We start from the raw sequence: 21,793 nt of genomic DNA, 5'->3' as shown, positions 1-21,793 counted from the left end.
AGCAGCAAAACATGGCCAGATTCACAGATGTGTCTGTCTCTCTCTCCCTGAATGTGATTCAGATATAGAACCTAGTGAACATGCATGGCCTAGACCCTGGGCACATCCTAGGCGTGCTAACAGGAATGTTAGCAAAAATGGCACAGAGAGTCAGTTTTACATTTAGAAGTCAACAGTATCTGACACTGAAATTACACCTTGAGCTTAGAAATCGTTTTTCCATCATTAGACCCCAATTCAGAAAGATACTGAAAGATAAAGGTAATTTTCCACGTTAAAAACTCACTCTCAAATAATTGGCTTTTCAAGTTACTAGAAAAGATTGCATTCTTTAAAACGAGGCATTGAAACTATTCCTTGTTAATTCCTGTCAATAGGACACTGATTTCGCTTTCTGTAACAATAACTGTTTACATGCTACTTACCTTACCTCAGCAGTACCAAACCAAAACAACAATGAATACACATTTTCAAAATTAGACCAACATCTTCTAGGTATTTTAAAGCTGCATATTTGATTTTAAATGTTAGTATTGGATTTCTTTAAATACTTACTTGTATAATTTTTCACAGTTCACGTCTGTGGTGTAAGATTCTTCAGAAATTGTTGGTATATAAAAGACCACTGCTCCTTCTGTAATTTTTAAAGAAAATCTACTGTAAATTCACTTGGAGATACAGGTTCTACAGGTTCTAAAACTAATCACACATTCCCTTCCTTGTTGATCTTTATGCAAATATTTTTGCTTTGATTTTTAAGTGGAAAGAAAAAATCAAATGTGTAAGGTCAAGGGAAATCTATTAACTTTGATGCCTTTGTAAGTCACTGGTAGTAATTGGTTCAACATAGCCATAAAGCTTTGGTGACTTCTTTCACCTGACAGAAGAAATGACGCTTTCTTCCTTTCTTCAAACCCACACGGGCCTTAGTGGTCATCATGTGAGAAGTAAAGGTCAAGATATGTCATGTTTCTTCTTTTTTCATTCTTATCCAATTTATAAATATTTTTTATGCTGTCCTGATTGGGTTTTATCAAATAACTGGACTCCTTATGAAAAAAAATACAATGAATAACATGCTTCAGGGATAGCACTGCTGTTTCACTCCAAACTCTGCCATTTCCCAAAAAGCTAATTGTACCCTATGGCTAAAATATAGCTACTCCCGTGTCTTTCTTTAATAACTTGCATATCAGAAACAATATTTTGTTAAGTAATGGCTTACACGCCTGGACAAGTCGCAGTACTCAGCTAATGCTAATTGCATTTGCAGCTGACTGAGAGTGTGCCCTGTGGCAGTTCTTTCAGATCAGCTGCCAGCCCCAACCTGTCACTCCAAAGCAACATTTGTGTGACTGTGCTATAATTACTCATCTGCCTTGTTCCCATGACCATGGGACTTCATGACTTGCTAATCTATGGACAACTTCCAGACACCAGATGCTACATCTTCTATAGCATTTAAGACCAATATACAGTATTCCCAAAGAAATATTCTGCCAATTCCCATGTCACTACAAGTAGCTGCAACAGCTGGCCCCAAAAGATACATTCTTAATGTGCATCTTTCTAAGGAAGAGACTTAGACATGAATCTCCACAGAAGCTACCCGGTTAAAGGTTCTACCTGTTACAAGGAGGATTCCGGGAAAGAACAACTTGCAGAACAAGAGGCTAAATTAGTCTTGGAGAATTCCTACAAAAGAGGGACAAATCCCATTTTAATTAATCAAGACTATCCCTATTCTCTGGATAAACAAAGCCTACCTCTTCATGTCACCCACTATGAGAAGATCCTCCCTGGATTTTATTCCTGTTTGTCTGTTTCCTGTTGCACAGATGAACACTGTGAGTTTTCCTTAAAACCACCCCAGTGTGGCTATTGCTGTGATGAAAAGCTAATGGTCTATTGTTTCAGGACAAAAGGGAGTGGCCCTCCTGAACTGTTGTTTGGTACCTAAGGAGCACAAAAAGACTTTTAGCTGTCTGATCAAAGCGGAGCTATTGATTAAATGACAATGAAAACAGAATGTCAGGTCTAGATTTTGTAACTACAGGAAAGCAAATGCCAGCTTATATGCATAGCCTCTTCATGTCTCAAAAATAGCTTTCTCCTTCATAAACAGTGCCATTGATTGATGCTATTCAGGCAAATGTCTAAGAACATTTTGTTCAGTAATTATTGTAGGCTTGAGCACACAGACTATAGAAGAAAAATCTATTTTAAGCCCAAAACTCAGTGTGCCCTTCACTGCAGGCAGGGCTGTGACTAACAGAGATGTCATCCTCATTATCTTTACCAGATGCAGAAGCTCAAAACAAACCATTGAGCTCATTAAAGACAGAAGCATGGGATAGCATCCAACAGTCATAGCAACAAATTACTGGGCTCCAGGCAAACTAGCTAACTACAAATTGAAGTGGGAAAAAAGAGTGAGCGTAAGATACACAGTAATCATTCACAGCAAACACAAAAGTCAAACCAACAGCCAAATTCTTGATGGTCTTTGAGCTGTCAAGGAGGAATACACCAAATGCTATCATGTCCTGATTACTAACGGATAAAAAAACCTGATTATTACTAAAAATTAGACAAAAAAACATGCAATAAGCAAGTACTGCAGCCCGGAATCTGATTAACACTTTTGCCAGGCCAAAACTTCTTATGCACTTCCATGTCAGTGATGCTATGTACCTCCCTCCCTCAAGCATGCCCACTGCACTTCTGTGACTATAGCAGAGTTCTAATTCTTCTGGCCAAATAACAGTATCCCTAAGGCCACATAATTTCCTAGAGTGCTATCGCTGTTAGGTAAAGAGAGAGATTTATTCCTCATTTTCAACTGCACAAAATTATCCTCTTACCATTTTGCTGTCTGTACCTCAATATACCTTGTGTTCTTTTATTCTCTTGTAGATCCATTTTCACTGGAATTACACATGGCAAATCAGAATAAGAAAATGAATCAGAAAATACGAAAATGATCCTGAGGGCTCAGGATTTGGGCAAAGGGCTTTATAGGGTTTTTTTTTTTCAGTTTTGCTTTACCTTTAAATCAATTTCTGTTTGTTTCTGCTATTTTTATTTCTCTTTTTGAGTGTTGTATCTCACAAAGGATTCTTTCACGTTTACTGATATAATGCTTTACTAACAATCCTGTGGCATTCTGAAGAAGAAACAGATCTATGTTTTGAATGGGGTTGGACTTCTGTCTCTACATTTTTCTCAAAATCCAAAAGTGATAGGTTAGAAGTGTTATTATCTACCAATCTCAGGCTTTTGGCTATACTGAAAAAAACAAGTATTTTTTTAATAGCATAGTTTCTATATATTCTAATAAAAATTACCACCAAGAGGCTGATGGGTCAGTGAAACAGGCTCCCTCAGGAAGTGGTCACAGCCCCAAGCCTGTCAGAAACCAAACAGCATCTCAATGATACTCTAAGTCATATGGTTCATTTTGATGTAGTAAGGAGTTGGATTCAATTATCCTTAGGAATCTCTTCCATCTCAAGATATTTCATGACTTTATTGTCTCCTGTGGAGATCTGTTGCTCACAAAGTTGATATCACTGATACCAACAGTTTCATTCAAAAGTAAACTAGTGTTATAACTCACTGGATATATTCCAGCACCTGCCTTGAAAGGTTTGGATAATCCTTGGAAAGGATCAGTGCAGAAGGTGGAGTTCAAAAGGGCTCTTACAGTGGTCTCAAGCCCATGCCTAATTGCAATGAGGACAGGACACCCAGAGCATGGTCATGAAAAGGCAACATCTTCCATCCTGAGACAGCCAAAGACATAATGGGAGACTGTCAGGACCATGAATATGTTTCAGCAAATCAATGGAAAAATGAAAATTATATTTCAGCATCTTTATCAAACTATGACATTTTTACAAGTTGTGGCTGAAAACCAAAACCAACTTTGACAAAATGAACAAAACTCTGCTTACATTTTATTGGCATTTTTTTCTCCAGAAGAGCTCTATCTATGCAGACTGGCAATCCTATCAGATTGTTGCTATTCCTAAACAAACACATTATTCCAGCAGTTAAACCTTGGTCCATTTCAGTAAAACAGAAATATTGCGACCTCTCACTCTCACCTGCCGTATTTTTCACTTCCTCTGTTAGAATGCTATAATTCATTGTTACAAATGTGGAATCAAAGCAAAATCTCTGAATCCAATTTAAAAAAGGCATACAGTCAACCTAAGTTTTAACTAATAAATATAGCTGAGTGGAACACGCTGGTATTCCATAAGAGCCTACTTTGTCTCTGGATACATTTTCAGTGCCCATTCATTATCTCTAAAAACATCAGCTTCTTTCATCCATAAAGATGAAATAACTGTGCTGGTCAAAGTGCTAAGTTTCATGTAGACTTCTTGTGAAACTTTAAACTACTAAAGGAATAGAATCTTCAGTATGAAAAAGTCTTTGTGTTAAGAGGTCTTCCAGCAGATAGGACGGGTCATCTTCAAGGTACAATCCAGTATCTGCCTTTGCAGAGGGTGTCAGAAAAAAGAAGTCACTAAAGAGAAATAGCTAGGTCTAATACAAAGAATATGTTTCTTTCATCTGAGATTTTAAGCCTAAGTTAAGTGCTTCCAGGGCACATTAAGATTTTAAAAATAGCATTTCACAGGTAGATATTCAGAATCTCCAAAAGAAGAGGGTATAGACTAAAATCAATCCTCCACGGAATCATTTCATTTTACAGTATCCTAGAATACTACAAAAGAGTTCAGCAATGTACTGGGTATGACTCATTTTCCATGAAAGTGTCTTAAAAATAAAGCACAGAAGCTTTTTATGAATTATCTCCCTTTGAAAAGACTTGAAAGAGCAGAATGCAGATTGTTGACATGAAGATGTCAGATGAAAAGAAAAACTATCCAATCCATTTTATTGCACATTAGATATATTTTCATTAGACTAGACTATGCGCTCTCATGAATCACAATTCTAAGATGCCAGAAAAAAAACAGTTTTAAGACTTATTTAAGGGATAATACTGTTGACCACTATGCCACTTAGAAAATAGGGCATAATTTTAAAATTACTAAGTGAAAGTTAAAAAAGATAGTAATTAGATATTAATTAAGCTACAATCATTTACATTTTGATGGTCCATAATAGTTTAAAGATTGTTACGAAAACCTTTTGCATGCCTTTTTTACACTAAAGGCTAATTCCCTGTGGAATTATTAGGACTTGAAAGCTCTACATAAAGTTGAAATAATGAGGTTTGGCATCTGAGAGCTCCATAATCTTCTTCCATCAATACCACTGCAATCATTGCAAATGTCAGGCTAAAATGACTGTGAGCCTCAGACATCTGTCACTTACAATTACACAAAAAATTGGTCTGATTATTACACTGTATGTTTTATCACAGAACCACAGTATTGAGCGAATAATTACTACAGCTTGTGCAGTTTGTTTCAATAGAAATAAAATATATGAATAAATTTTTAAAAAAAGAAAACCAAAGAAACAAAACCAGAAAGACCAGCACACACACAAATAGCCCACCCTCACAGGACTTTCAAGGAAGCTCTACTCAACTATCAGAAGAAAATCTTCCTCTTCCATAGGATGAGACAAACTGTAATTTTAAATTTTGCTGAATCAGGATGATTTCAATTAGTTCTTTTAATTCTGTTGCCTTATACAGCTTTCATAATATTATTTTCTCAGAGCTAAAAGTTTTTGCCACTTTTGGTTACTTGGTAAATAAATGTGCTTAATTTTTTTTTTTGTTCATTCTACAGTACAAATGTGAGGGCTTGCACAAACTACCAATATATTCAAATTTCTCCTTGGAACAAGTGCTGTTCTTAAATAATTACAGTTGCTGTAGAACCATTAAAAAAATTTATCTTACAAAAAAAAATCCTTTCATTAATTGCCTCTCTATTCTTCCCATGCATTTGGGTATGAAGGCTAAGGCATTGGCAGCCTACCAGACTTCTCAATGGATAATTTCCTCTAAATGATGTACGAAAACTATTTTTACTTCTGCACTTCAGATGCTCTGCCAGTTTGCTTTTTATTATTGGTATGAGGAAGTAATTTATTACATTGTTATGGGATACTCAGCATCTTCTCTTTATGTATGTTCCTCTCAAGATATACATACACGTTTATATATATATATATATATATTTACTCATTAAAGTAATTACTCAAACTCATCTTTATATTAGAATTAAGAAATTCACAAGAGACCATTCTTTGTTCATGCAATTTGAAGTGAAATATTTAACGGGGAATCCAGAGTGTTTTAACACTGAGCCTTCAGGGTCGTCAGTCAAACAAGGAAGGAATAACAGTAACAGTCTTTGGAATCTCCCTTAGCAATTCCAATCATACTTAACACCTCCACCTACTAACTTTTTTCCTACTTATATCCTAAATCTAGAGGAAAATGCTAACAAAGCAAGCTGTGTATCACCCTCAGTCAGAAGTGAAATGCTATGCCCTAAAATTGTATAACAAGCTAATTTGTCTATTTATCTTCTATACAAGCCAACTCCATATTCCCTCTTATCATTACAATAATTTCCCTATTAAATACTGTAAAGATACTCCCCTCTCCCTGCCCTTTAAATCCTTTATAAAAACTGGCCTTTGTGGGAAGTCTACGAAACCTTTGATGCTGACATGCCAGGGAGTAATTTGTCTTCCTAAGTGGCACTATGTATTGGGTTTCTTTACTCTTCTATTTGTCATACCTACACACCATCTTATGTCTTAGACTTAATTCATAAGCACCTGGGGCAAGGACCATTTATTAACTCTGTTTGTACAATATCAAGTGCAACAGGGTTATGATTTATGCCAGACCTGACAAATTAAATAAATAGCTTGTCTTTCCCCTGAGAGTCTCAAACACTGGTTTTCAGAACATTTGTAAAACAAGTACTGGAGCTGAATAAAATTACTTGGATAGTGAGCCCAAACAATAAATACAATGGACATTCCTCTCAAACTTAGGAATGCTTTTCAACTTTGCTGATTCTCTTAAAAAATTTCTATTGCAAAAAATCTTTCAACATTTTTTACTCCCAAACATAAGTACCTGAATAAAGTGAATATGAGTTTAGGTGCATGAATAGAAAACTACAAATGACAGACTTACAGACAGAGGGATCTGTCAATTACAAGACAAGAAATATTTGTTCATTACTCTGTGGTTCTCTGGCAACCATTTAACCAAATTTTAAAGATTCCCTTTTATTGGAAATTAAGTAAACATATATGGACACAGATTGGATTTAAACATTTATAAATATTTCCTAAGGGGCTTATCCATCTCTAAGTTCACATAACTTAACTGTTCTATAAGGACTACATGGTTATATGTATGCAAAGCAGGTATAATTTGGCATTCCAGACTTCTGAATGTATTTTTTTCCTTCTGATTGTTAAGAATAATATAAAAGAGATTTTTTAGAAAATTCTTTTGATAAAAACCAGTTGCACTCTGTTCACTGATAAGAGTCAAACAGATTCAGTAGAAGCATTAGCCTTTTATCACACAAAGGCTTTGAAATCAATTCAATATTTAACAGCTACAGCTTACTGAATTTGGTAAATGCGTGCCTATGAGTGTAAACTCTTGCCTCTATTTCATGACAGATGACAAAAAGAAGATGAAGTCCTTTCAATCTTTTTCTCCAGTCCAGCTTAGCTAGTGAAAAGATTCTACTGAAGAATCAAAACTGATGCTTTTAAAAGAAACTAAAAGGGGGAGGGGGGGAAGAGACAACAAAGAGGAATTGTGGCAAGTGGTGAGGTTAATGCAATCTCACCCATCCTAATTACCACACCAGGACAATACCTAGATTTTGAGTGAGTTAGTACAGAAGGTAAGTCAAACTGGACTTGGTAAACCATATTACCATTAATCTCTCATAGACCTTTCAGTGCATTGCTGTATGGTCCCACATATCCTGTAACTCAGTAACAGAATTCATTTTTTATTTTGTTTCATTATGAAAGACAGTTTTTCAAGGTGAAAATTTTCATAACTCAGAGACCAATACAAGCTTTTTATTCATGCAAGTGGAGCTGATGGTTTAAGGGTTACAATTCTCAAGTATGCTTACAGAAAGCTTTTCAAGGATTCAGTTTCCCAGGTTTTTCTCCAATAAATATGGAAACAGACTGCATACTCCTAAAATTTAAGCCCATATTGGAGAAAAATCAACTTCATTTGTAAAAGGACGCAAGAGAAAGGATTTTCACACCATGTATATCACAAGTTGTTACTATTTCAGTATAGGGGCACTTATTCTGATCTGCTCAAACTGCACACACAAATTCTGACCTCAGTCAAACTACTGAAAGAATGAAGAAATAAGCAATAAACTGTTGAATTTTCTGAAATCTGACCTTAGGGAAATAGATTTCCAAAACTGAAACCTTATCTGGACCTACTATTTTTCATCATTCACTCAGATATGGATGAAGTTTTCCCCTCTTTTACAGACCATGCTTCTGCACTCGTGCTAGTGAAACTGGAGAGCATATGATTAACAAAGGACTAAGCAAACACAGAACGGTAAGAATGCAATATTACATTTCCTCAGGAAGATGGAAACATAAAAGATGGGTAATGGTATAAAGAACAATAAATAGAATCCCTTAGTAACAGGTTTCCTTTCCTAATCCCTCATACAGATGCAACAGAAATATATAATTACAATCTACATGACAATACTCTAGTTAAATTTGACTTAAGGGTACTCTCAGAAGGAACAAGTTTTCTGCCCAGGTAAACACACCAATGGGAAAAAGGAATTCCAACATGCACAAAAAAACATGCTTCAAAACCCTGTGTCAGGAGAAAAGCATTGCAATTTCAAAGAAGGGAAAACACAAAAAAAAGTGTTTTTCATATCAAAGACAGTGTTTGGCAGGAGAAAGACATGAATGTCCTGGGACAGAAAAAGACCCAAGTCAAAAGTGCTGACATGACAATGGCTCACAGTTTTTAATCGTTGTTACCTGTGTTTCATACAACTTAGGAGACACAGATTCTTACAAAACAAAAATTCTGGGGATTTAAGAATAAATCTGTCATACTCTGCTGTTTTTTAAAATTGCAGGTTCTAGTCATCTTATGCTTGTTTTTCTGGTTTTACTTCTGGAATAGCAACTAATAATGTATCTTGACAGATACAAAAAATTGCCAAGGGGGAAGATCCTCCTGGCCTATAGCAAATGGAAATTATTACAGAGAGATCTAGGCTGAGGGATGTCACAGCAGCTGAATACATACTGGCAGAGATGAAGCCCACTGGCTGTGGGACACCAGACAGAGCATGCAGTAATTATACTGCTTGATCACAAGTACCATGATATAACCATATGTTGTGCTTCTCCAGCAAATTATCCATAATCATACCTCACAGATATCCATGCATTTAATTTATATGCTTGTATTTCAGCTGAACAGTGGCTCTCCTGTCTAGACATGGGAATCATTGTCATAGTCTTTAGTCAAATTACCACCATTGGGCATGAGTTACTTTACTGTGGGAACACAACTATTACATGATGAAGGAGCAATGGCATTTTGCAATCACTTCATGTTGATTTCTCACTTGCTGCTCATTTCTGTGCACCCAGATGACTGAAGTCATTTTGTAATCATAAGCCATCCAACCACTTTAAAATGTTATCCCAGTCGCAAGAAATTATAGGCAATGATATTGATACAGCAAAGCCAGATATTTAATAGACCAGGCTTTTCTAAGTAAGGTCTTTGGAATTTTAATTTGCACAGATTAATGCTAGAAACCACATATGACCAGTTATTAGACCAAAGCAGGTTGATCAGGGCTTTATCTTGTCTGGTCTTGAATATCTCCAAGCATAGAGACTACAGAGCTTCGCTGAGCAAACCGCTTCATTGCTTAACTGTCCTCATGGTGAAAATTATTTCCCTAAATCCATTCAAGCAAATGCCCACCCTGAAAAAGTAATGCATGAATAAGCTCCAGATACATTTTATAAACCCTAAAAGGTTCCATTAACACTTTATATTTAATGGAGAGCTAAGCATGAAACCTAAATTATCAGAGTGACTCTCTAAAAGCAGAAGTGAAACACTGTATAACATCTACAAAATTTGCATTACAGTTTACTGAAATACACAAGAATTTATGTTTTAATCACTCCCATATCCCAGGAAAGAAGGTTATATATTAATATATGCTGAGATGCAGTAATATAAACAGGATCAGTTAGCAAAAATCAATATGCAGTGAACAGCAACAGAAGTGAAAATAGGTCAGTGTATTCACATCACAAGTCTTATCATAGTTCTTGTTTTCTACTGAGTTAAATACTGCATGTGACACAGCAATACCCATTATACATTACAGATACTACAGGTTATAGTGCTGAGCTTGGTCCCTTCTATAATGATGAAATTACTTATTTGCTTTTGTTCTTTAGATTTATGTCATGCAGACTGAACTGTGCAAAATGACAGTCTTGCAGTGAATCAGTAACAAGCACTGCTTTGTTTCATTGTCCAAACACAAGAAACAGCATTTGTCTGAAGAACTGCATTTGCATTTAAATACTTCTTCTTTATAAAAGCACCTTCTGCAAGTATTAATTAGGCTACAGTATTGAAATGCTGTCAAGGATGTGCTTAGTTTAATAATAGAATATCATAAAAACTCATTTAATGTAAAAACAGTACAGCGCAAAATTATGACTGTATTACATTACTGAATACCATTAATTAAAAAACAACACATTTACCTATTTCTCAAATTTCTTTCATACAAGAGTATCACAGGCATCTTCTGTGGAGAATTAATTGTTTCTATAGCTGGCCTATGCTACACAGGTTATCAGTTTGATACCAATTCACTTGACTGCCAGGACTTAAATCAAGCAATGCTGCTATGGTGAAAATCAATAGAAAAGCGCACAATGGAAGAAATAAGATATTCATGCCATTACAAAGTGGTAAAAAACAACATTGGCTTGAAGTGTTTAGCAGGTGAGACCTAGTGGTCTGGCCCTACCCAGTCTTCTGAATAGTTCATTCTTTTCTGGCTGATAGCCTGTAGCAGAAGAAAATCCCAAATCTTAAAATCTTTCCTTGTTGTCCAAAGCAAGCAGGAAAAGCACAATAATGATCAGAACCTTAAAGCTTAAAACCATGTGTAAGAAACAGATGGACAGTTAGCGTGGTACCAAGTGTATAACAGAAGGTAAAAGAAGCCTGGTTTGCATACTAAGCAGGTAGACTTGATGTCATTAGTTTCCAAAGTTAACCATTCAGGCATTTTAAAATGCAGACATTCCTTGGAAAATACAATCCTGGGCTGTGAATTGTCTAAAGGCATCTCATATTCCTGATTTTCCTCCCAGCTCTATTGCTATATGCTGCCTTTTCACTGCCAAAAATTCTCATCCTCCTTTGATATGAGAAGGCTGATACACCCTTCTCTCTCTCTCTTTCTCTCTTCTCTCTCTCAAAGCAAATAGTTCGTTCTCCTTTCAAACACAGTACAGTTTGAAGAAACTGAAACAGGGTCGGAAGACAATTCTGTCATGTTCATCTCTTAACATCTCTACACAACGTTATTTAGGAACCTACTACCAAACCTTCCATTATAAAGGTTTGTTTTCTCTTACAATGTCAAGTACAGGTTCAGCATTTTAAGTTACTTCAATATCCTCTTACACATCCATGCTCTCTCTATTTATTCTTCCCAGTATTGCCCAGTACCACTTCCATTTTCTTGGGAGTAGAAACATCATATCCCAGTTATTTTTTAATTCAACTGAAGCAAAATTTCTTACACAGAAGGTGCATTTTCTCTAAAATACATAAATTCCATTAAGCTAAGAAGGATGGACTGCATCTTCTCGTTATCTAAACAGTAACAAATATTAATACTAAATTCAAAAGGCAAAATAAACATTCCAGCTTTAGAGAAAACAATATTCAAAAGGGGAATATTCAAAATATTACAGAGATGTAAATGGCCTCAAAAGGGTGAAGCCCCTGAGAAACAAATTAAGGAAATACTTGAAAATTCTACAGGAATACATTGCAAAGTCTTTTAAGCACACTAATTTAGAGTTTCAAAAATAGCTTCTTCCTGTGAAATCAGCATAATGGATTCCACAGGTTGGAATCATAACACCAAATCTGCTTCTCTTACATTTCACCAAGGAAAGCACTGCATGCTTAGTAAAAAGAGTCATGGAACCATGGTTGACCTGGCAGTGATAGCAGAGCACCATTTTACATTGTTCCTATCAGAAAAGACTGCTCAGACTTTAAAGTTTCCATCATGATGCTGAACACATGGAATACAAACAAGAATGAGTTTTAAAGCCTTCTTCTTAAAAAAGAAAAAGGGAAAAAAAAGCCAACTGCTTCCTCTCTCCCACCATGCTGTTTTTCATGTATTGAAAGAAATATCTATTTTGTATACAAGTACAAATATTTTACAGCATCTTCCATTCCATCATACCAAGAAGATCTCAAATGTCTTTTTAATGATTGACTAGGCAGGGGGTGTGTATAAGTGAGAGGTGAAAAGGTTTGCTTGTTGCAAACAAGTTGTACTATCCTTTCATGATTAAACTTAAAGATTAGATACAACAGTTAGTACTCAAAGCTCGACATATTATAGCACTAAGCTTTTAATACAGTAGAAAAATTAAGAAAATGTTTATAAACTGCAATTAAATGCTCTGAAACATACTATAGTATGGGCTTACCAAGGAGCCAGTCTCAGTCCAGAAAAAAAAATTGAGTGCAGGAAAAATTACTAAATACTACATTGTTAATCTCTGGGCAGTCTCATGCCTGTCTAGTATATTTATAATGTTAAAGTATTCCTAATGATAGGTTCCCATTGCTAACAGATATGAAGCAGAGGAAGCACTAAATGGAGTACAGCTGATCTTTCCCACTGAGCTGAGTAAATAATTACACTGTCCTTGTGATACCAGAGGAGCTAATGGAGCAGAAAAGAGGCCAATTCTTTGCTCCTGAAAATTGGTACATCATCTGAGCAATGAGGGTTAACTCATCTGACATTCCTGTTACTTTTTGAAATACCCAGTGACTAATATGAAACAGGCAAAGAATGGGTTTTTGCAGAAGAAAAATTAAATTACTTCCCTTGACATTCTAGCCAGCCGAGACAATGGTTCACAATATGCTGTGCGTCTGCCACTCTAACTCCTCCACAGGACAGTGTATCATCTCCTTTGCTACTCCTCTGCCTTTCAGAAGTAGGAAAGAAAGTGGATAAACAATGACATAAAGATGATAAATTGCCTGTCCTCCTAGTTTGGTCTGGTGCCTGACTAGTAGTAGTTCTGTGTTTGTGCCAGACTACACGTGCTGCCCCTTTCCTGTCAAACCATACATATCTTTTACTGAGCTTTCACAATGGGTCAGTGTATTTTCCCCATCTCTCTGATGAACCATTTTACAGATCCCTTGTGTGAACTGCAACTTTTTCTCTGAAGTTAATAATGAATTTATACAAAATGTGAACAGTTCAAATAATGGCACATATTCTGATTGTTACCTGAGCATTATGATTATTGTCCTCATGCAAAATTTTCCATTGCCATGTGATATACTCAAGAGGTTCACTACATCTTAGAAAGTAAAAATAAAATTACCACTGTGGCTGGTGCCCATGAAATTATTCAGTGGTGTTTTATTTAATTCCAGACTGTGGCAGTTAAAATGAGAGATAAATTGATTAAAGATTGTACATTGTTTTTCATGTTCTGCTATTTTCTCTTATTAAAATCACATCACATCACTTTTTGACATCTCATTTGGAGGCCCATCTGCTGTAGTTTTATCTATACTATAACTGGTAGCTCAAACACAGCAATATATTGTATCCCCAGAAACCAATTCAAAGCTCTACTCTTAGGAACCAACTGGGCTAGCCTTTGCTTCGGTACATTCACACAGAAAAAAAAAAAAAAAAAAAAAAAAAAAAAAAAAGACAAGATGAAGTCAGTAACATCTAATTGATACTGGTAAAATGCAGAGTAAACTTCATCTGGTAACTTATCATTAATTCAGTTTTAGTATGAAAAATTTCGAGGAGCAAAAAGCCAAAAGTGGAAGGAAAATCCTTCCTTTACTTCAGGGACACTAGAAGTTCTTCCTATTCGGGAAGTAAAGGTAAAATTTTTGAAAATATTTGAAAATTTGAAAATTTTGAGAATAACAGGTACAGAAACAGCCAACAACAGCAGCAGACACTCCGAGAGTCTCTAGAATTATGCCTTGAGTCTGTCTCCCCATGATTTGTAAGTGGCTGTTCTGAGCTCCTTTTGTCTCTTTTCCAGCAGTATATTCAATTCACTTCCACTCTACCACTTCATTCCATTCTCTTTTTACATTGTCGTCAAAGCATTTCCTTCCTCCCAGCAGCCACTTTGTTTGTTGGAAAAATGCCTCACCCACATTGGGTCTGTCCCAGCAGTTTGGGCTGAAAGCTGAGACAAACCCTGCACACTTCTGCATTTGCTCACCCCGTGGTGTGGCAGTGCCTCCTCTCTGTTGCTCATCAGGGGCTACCAGCACCCACCCAGCAAGAGTGACTGCGACACCCTGGGCAGTTCCACACTGGGAAGGGCTCCTGCGCACATGTTCCAATATAAGAGCCATGGCAATTAACTTTGTCACCAGTGGTATGTAAAAACAGAGTAAGTGGTGGTAGGAGGCTGCTGAGTGGTTAATTACGTGCCTTGTGGATGCTGAGAGCTCTCAAGCCCTAATTTATACTCTTAGTCTAAATAGTATTGGCCAGCATTTACCACTTTGGCTAAGTTCTGTCAGCATTCATTTACAAGGGAACAAAAGTAATGCAGACTGCAGATACAAACAGAGCCATGGCCCATTTCCTTCTAAATAAAACTTTAAATTATTTCTGTTGGAAAGGATTTAAAAAGAGAAGTTCAGCTGATGGTGTTTTGTGTCAAATTCCAGAAATATACAGATCTATTTCTACTAAGCAATTGTGGGTTTTTATCTGTTATGGACTATATTCATCTGGAACAATACAGAGCAGGATCTTTAAGCTCTTGTGTGAACACATCTGTCCATTACATTTTTGTCAAAAGCTGATACAACCATTTATTCATCCACTGATAATGTCAGATATTTTATATCGGTGTAGAGAAACTATGATGTTTTCTACCAGAAAAAAAAAAAAAAAAAACAAGTATAAAGGCCTTAACTTTATTTGTAGCTATGAAAAGAGGCCAGTTCCACACACTACTTTCAATTACTATAATTTCTGATGGTCTGAAAGGTGTAGACAACAGAATTAATCTTAATGCAGGAATTTAGTATTACTAGTGTCTTAAAATATCTTAAAAAGACCTTTCCAGAAGTAGATAACATGGACATCTTTAATGTCTTTGCTGAGCCATATTCGCCAGTAATTTCAAGTGAAATTCAAGTCATAGATGTGCAAAGCACAAAATAAAATAGCACTAAATTGAACAATTCACTCTTTTGATTTGAATAGAATGCTGCTCAGTTCCAAACATCCTGAAACCATGAAGAGGATACACTTACATTATTTTTTATATTATCTATCAGTTTAACTCTCCCAGAAAAATCTTAAAGATGTGAAAATATTTTCCATCAACTCTCATTAAATCTAATTATTTGCTCTTACATGGATCTAATAAAGGTTAACCATTTTGTTAAAATTACTTATTATAAGCCATTCTTTTCCTTCATGCAGCATGTGACCCGCTAACATTTATGTTACATTGGTAAAGATGCTGTCTTCAAATTGCCTCTGTCATAGTCCAGGTTGTCAGAAGCGTCAGACTTCATCCTATAGTGATTAATCTTACAGAGGTCTCAGGCAACACTCTGGGGCATATCACATACATGGGACTAAGCTTAGACTAAAAAATTTTTTTATTTAACATGATGAAACAGAAAATACCCACAAAACCTCAAGTCTTTTTCCAGCTGTGATCTATGTTTTGTGCTGGCACTGATGCTCCTCTACTATTACCAAATTAATGCATCATCTTAATTTTTCATTTAAAATATTCAACTCCTTAATTTCAAGCACTGCTCAGATAGCAAGAGAAAAAATTGCTCATGTGAGGATTACCACTAAGGTAGTAAATAGCCAATGCAGCCCAAAGGTAAAATAATCAATGCCCTAAAGTTGAATTTAGCTTTCTTACATGTATTGTAATCAAAGGATTATACATACACACAGGCTGTACTCTGGATCTATTCAATTCCTCCTTAATTTGGATGAGAAAGGTTATTTCTCCCCTTATGGGATCTCATTGTGAGAATTCTGCGGACATGCTAAATTTTTCAATTTATAGTAGAGGCTATGGTGTGCTTTTATCTACTCCTACGGAAACACATCATTTAATACCTACACTAAGCTGCTGCAGAAGGAATAAATAAATGAGAATTCAAAATATTGCAAACAGCCAGACAAGAGTAAACAGTAGTAATTTAAAAGATTTTAAATTGCAGAGGCAAGTTTGAAGCACCCATGGCACTTATAAATTACTGCATGTACAATCCACAGGAAATGCACCAAAAGTTTATAAATCCTTTATATTCTTGACTAAACTTAACTCTAACGGCTTTAAAAGCTGTTGTGGCACTGAATAAATACTCAGCCAGTATCACTTTTTTTCCATCAATTAAATAAAACACTGGAGATGTAATGACTCTCAGAAAACACAATATTCTGTAATTGTCCAGTGTATTAGAATAGGAAAGTTTGAATTTTAAGAATTTTCCAAGTGATTTAGGAACTGAGGTCCGTTCAGGAAGAATATACATGGCAATTTTTTTAAAAATCCATCTTTGAATGCATCTTTGTCACTACAGCCTTTAGTATATAACCAATTGCAGCTCACTCTTCAGTGCAGCTGTACTGGGGTTTAACAAGCCTCAAGTGTAACTGATCACTTCCCTGATGGTCATGACACAACTGGGCCTACACTATTATTTAGATTCAGACATTTCTTTAATTTTGGCTATGTTCAGCAAAATCCTGAAAGACTTCAAGTACCTGCAAGCACTGTTTCAACCAACCAGTCTTGTTAGCCTCATAATTGCTTCTTCCAATCTTACTGAGGATTTGGTTTAGTTGTGTTTTTTTTGTTGTTTTTTTTTTTTTTGGGGGGGGGGGTGGGGTTTTTTTTTTGCCTTGCTGGATAAACCTTACACCAGGAGCTTCACAGCAAATGTAATTATTCATCATTGTTCATTTACTATAAAATAACAGCTTGACTAGCATAAATTCTGCTCTTAAAAAACCAAATATTTTTCAGACTTTCAGCTTAATGATACAGTGTCTTCTTTTCTACTTTGACAATAATTCAGAGAAACACTGCAGTGGAAATGTTTTATACCAGAGTTGTTGAAGCCAAGTGTGAGGAAGTGCTAGAATTTTCCTTAAGTTAAAACATGACATCCCACAGAAGCTGAGAAACAGGAGAGGTAAAAACCCTCAACACAAGTTCCACAAAGCAAAGAAATTCAGAGAACAGAAAACCAGTAACTTCTTAAATTACAATTAATCATAACCCATCATCAAACCTACCCTTTGTATAATTTATTTTTTAGATCAATAAAGGAATTCTGGAAATCATTAGCAACACAATATCACTACCACAAAATACTTCATACATCTTGCTGGAACAAGACTAAAATTGCTAGGTGTACCCTTTAATTCCCATAATAGGTTGTCATCATTTAAACACTGAAATTCAGTATTGTTCAAGTTCTAAATGAATGCTTAATATATGCATGGGAAATAGGGAATACCTATCAGATACATATTAGCATAATATGAATATTTTTTAATAAACTATGTCTACAATTTTATTCAAAAGCACATTTAATTAAATGTACTTGTATTAAAGTCACTATTTACATAGAAAAATACCAAATTGTAATACCTCTTCCATTTACCTGAAAAATGCTTTCTTAAATCAAAATTCCTCACCCACACTACAACCTTATGGCCCTTTCCTGTCTTAAGAGTCCAAATTTGGACTCTTTTTCCAGATCAAGGGTTCTGCTTCCCCTTTCCAGCCATGTATGTTTGCATTTTCTCTATCAAATGCTCCACTTGGATTTACTATTCTTAATATTTCTTCAAGATGTGACTTTTTACATACCTATTAAAAAAACTATCTAGAAAACCTAACACACATACAGTGTACTTATAATCTCCCCAAAACAGAGATTACAAGCATTATATTAAAAAAAAAAAAGCAATTAAATTAGAAAAATACAACTTTGAACAAAAGCAATCAGTACTTACTCCTCGCTTTCTTTCTTTATCATTCAATAACTGCTTGCCCATAGATTAACAACATTTGCATGTTGGCTTTCACCATCACATTAATATGCACACAGTAAATCATCTCAAAGTAACTTCCGTATATAAACATTGCCCAGCCTTAAAATTATAGCAAAACTTCTGCTGGCATAACCTGACATCACCAAAGCCACCAAGCTGGACTTCAGCCCTGCTGGTGGAAGAGCGAGGTGGCATAAGATTAAAACTGTATTTCAAAAAGTGGGGAGTTTAACACATAATATCTCAGCCACATAAACCCACAATTTCTGTTTATGCAACTATTCTGTTCTGTAATAATGATCTGTATTTAGCACAGTATTTTCAGTTGTACTCTGAAGATTTTTTTTAAATCCAGCTTGCTTTCTAAATATATTAGCATGAATCTGTTTGTCCCAGATGGATTTACTGAAATAAGAATGTAAATGATTTATGGATCTAGTATTTTTCTACTAATTTACCACATTTATCCCTTATAAAACTTTGAGACTGGAATATAAAATCTTGATAAATGTTTCTACAAGCAATTAACCTGAGTGTACACCATTTTGGATATTGCATTTGCTTCTCTGCTCTTCTTCCAGCACAGGGTTTTTTTAATTAATATTATGGTTTGGTCAGCTAGAAAAGCACACTTTTATATCCATATGGAATATGCCCAGTAGAAAGAGCAATATACAGAAATTCACTCTTATTTTTTTAATTCTTTACTTTTTTAAAGAAAGAGATGACAAAACCAGGGTTACTTTGGTAACACGCTTGTCATCCTGATCAGCCAAATGATTAAGAAATTAAATGGCTTAGAAACCAGATCAGGTCACTTGGAATTGCTTCAAACTGAAAGAAGGCAAATTTGCATTAGATATTAGGAAGAAATCCCTCACTGTGGGGGTGGTGAGCCACTTTAAGAGGTCACCCAGAGAAGTTGTGGATGCCCCATCCATGGCAGTGTTCAAGGCCAGGGCTGATGGGATTTGAGTGACCTGGCCTAGTGGGACATGTCCCTGCCCATGGCAGGGGGTTGGAAATAGGTGATCTTTAAGGTCCCTTTAAACCCAAACTACCCCACAATTCTATTACATACTCAAGAAGTGAGATATCTAAGGTTCTTGTAATTCCTGAAATTTTGAATTCTGCTCTCATGCACACAAGCTATCAGAGAGAAAACCACCTAAGCACATGCTTAATATAAATTATGAAACAAATCATGGGTTTCTTGGAAAACAAAGTAAAGTTCAGATGCTTATTTTAAATTTAATTCAGAGAGCCTGCCACTTTCAAACCCATGGAAAGATTCCTGTGTATGAAGCTAGTACTGGCCAGTGGCTGCTTTGGAGCCTTGTAAACATCCATGACTACTACCAGGGACACTATAGATAATCTCTAGAGCTGGCAAGTCTTTCCTTCCTCTGTTTGTAACTGTAGTGCATCTATGCATCACATTCCATAGCCAACTGAGTGAAATATCAATGCAAACAATTCAAACATGCACCACAGCTGCTGTCTTAGAGAAAAACAAATAGAATAATTCACCTGTATTGGCTCTTTTTGTCTATGTGCTGTAGTGACTGACCCAGATAAAAAAGCATGTATCAATGATGGGATGCTATTAATGGAACACTTACCACAGACATAACTCTTGTCCTGCTACACAGATATTAACTAAAAAGTCATTATAAAACTCCATCCGATGACCGAACCATGTGTGAGCAATCAACCTATGCTACAACAGAGAGCAAAAGGAGAACTGTCTACTTGCTAGAAAGAACTAAAAGGTCCATAGTAATTAGTTGGCCTCTGTAAGCAATCATTAACCACATTAGACCCTCAGATCAAAGATAATTTAGTACTGATGGCTAAGAGATTCCTTTAGTGGAAGTAATTTGAGAGCAAGGTACCCAAAAGCACATTTCCATAGAATTTAGTACTATTTTATTCCAAGTTCAACCGTAGCCTATTAATTTCTAGTCAACCTAGCTCCCAATTTCCAGTGACAAGAGCAAAATCATAAGCACTCAAAAGATTGTCCTGTTTGTTTAGCACTAGTATTAGGGCCAAAAAGTAATTTTTCTTTTTGTATTTCTCTGCACAAAACTTCTTCCTTATACATAGACTTCATAGCTACTGCTCCATGACTGAAGACAGTAGAATTCATAAGAGTATATAAGTGGAAATATTATTTCTAGTTCAGCATCACACTGCAGTAAACTGAGCAAGTGAAAATGCTGCTGACAGCTCTTGACTCCACTTCTTACCACACTGCACTGTGATCTGATACACGGAAGGAAGGAATGCAGCCATTCAAAACTGACTCCATTGCTCAAGGTAAAACAGTTACATCTGCTAATGCATTGATTACACATTAATTCCTAAATCTAGGAGAAAAACAGTTTACCCTTACACATTTAAAAGAAAAATAATGACACTACACACAATTCCGGCTGATCTTTTTTCAACCGATTTTGAAATCTGAGTGGCTTTGGTCAATTTGAGAGTCTCAAAATTTAACAAGTATATTTGATTTCAGTGTCACATTGGACTGTATGTAAATAATGTAGAGATGTATAGACTTATTTTTAATTTGGACACTATTTAATATTTTCCCCATAACTTATGTCAGCTCTTTTTCTCATCCCCTGGCAGTTCTGACCAACTTAATTGGCTTGATTGGTGAAGAAAAACACATATTATGTCTTTCACAGGCACAACATGGCTTGCCACAAAAATCCAGACTTCCAGCTCCAAGAAGCTTCTCTGTCCTGCTCAGAACATCAGTCAAACTCAGGAGTCTGGGTATCATTCACTAATGGTCACTGTTCTCCCTTGACAACTATTTTTGGTCAATCTGAATTGCACTGTCACTTTCTGCAGCAGGAGGCAGTCACAGCAACCTGCAGATAACTCCCTGCTTTATGGCAAATTTTCATGTTTGTAACGGATATACATTGCCTCGTGTAACACCAGTGCTGCTGCTGACTTGTGCCAATGTCTTCTGCTTGCTGCACCTTTCCTAACATTATTTTGTCACTTAAAATGTCAGCTAGAATGTCTTTATTATCTTTAAGCAAGTAGTATCTTAGCTACATACATGGGTCTTACACAGTTTTAAAGTGTATATATATATATATATGTATATATATGTATATGTAGTGCAACTTTACATATTTTTGCTTTCCCATTAATTATTTCCAATTAATCAAGTTGCTGCTTCACTGCTGCCCAAAACAGAAGGTATTAGTCCAGGTTCAGACTTCCCCTGTGCTGTACACGAAGGAATTGTGACCTCACTGGTCTGTAAGTTTTACTTCCACCCCTTATTTGCATACTTAGAAAAGTCAGTAAAGCATTTCTTTTGAAACTGCTATAACTTCTGCAAATGTGATTTATTGATTAGA

General features: G+C 35.8%; 1 long non-coding RNA gene across 2 annotated transcripts in view; it reads right to left on the bottom strand.

The window, feature by feature from the left end:
- The window catches only part of LOC115496226 (uncharacterized), a 170,375-nt gene that overhangs the window by 118,025 nt on the left and 30,557 nt on the right, over nucleotides 1-21,793 (bottom strand). For both annotated transcript variants that reach the window (XR_012057059.1, XR_012057058.1), the window contains exons 2-3: nucleotides 1,627-3,785; nucleotides 556-634 (exon numbers count right to left, since the gene is read on the bottom strand). This is a non-coding gene — a long non-coding RNA (uncharacterized lncRNA). The remainder of the gene's footprint in view (nucleotides 1-555; nucleotides 635-1,626; nucleotides 3,786-21,793) is intronic.

The sequence above is a fragment of the Taeniopygia guttata genome, chromosome 8, assembly GCF_048771995.1.
Source record: "Taeniopygia guttata chromosome 8, bTaeGut7.mat, whole genome shotgun sequence".
NCBI classification, from domain to species: domain Eukaryota; kingdom Metazoa; phylum Chordata; class Aves; order Passeriformes; family Estrildidae; genus Taeniopygia; species Taeniopygia guttata.
Note: the sequence above shows the minus strand (reverse complement) of the source record. Positions and strands in the feature narration are given on the sequence as shown.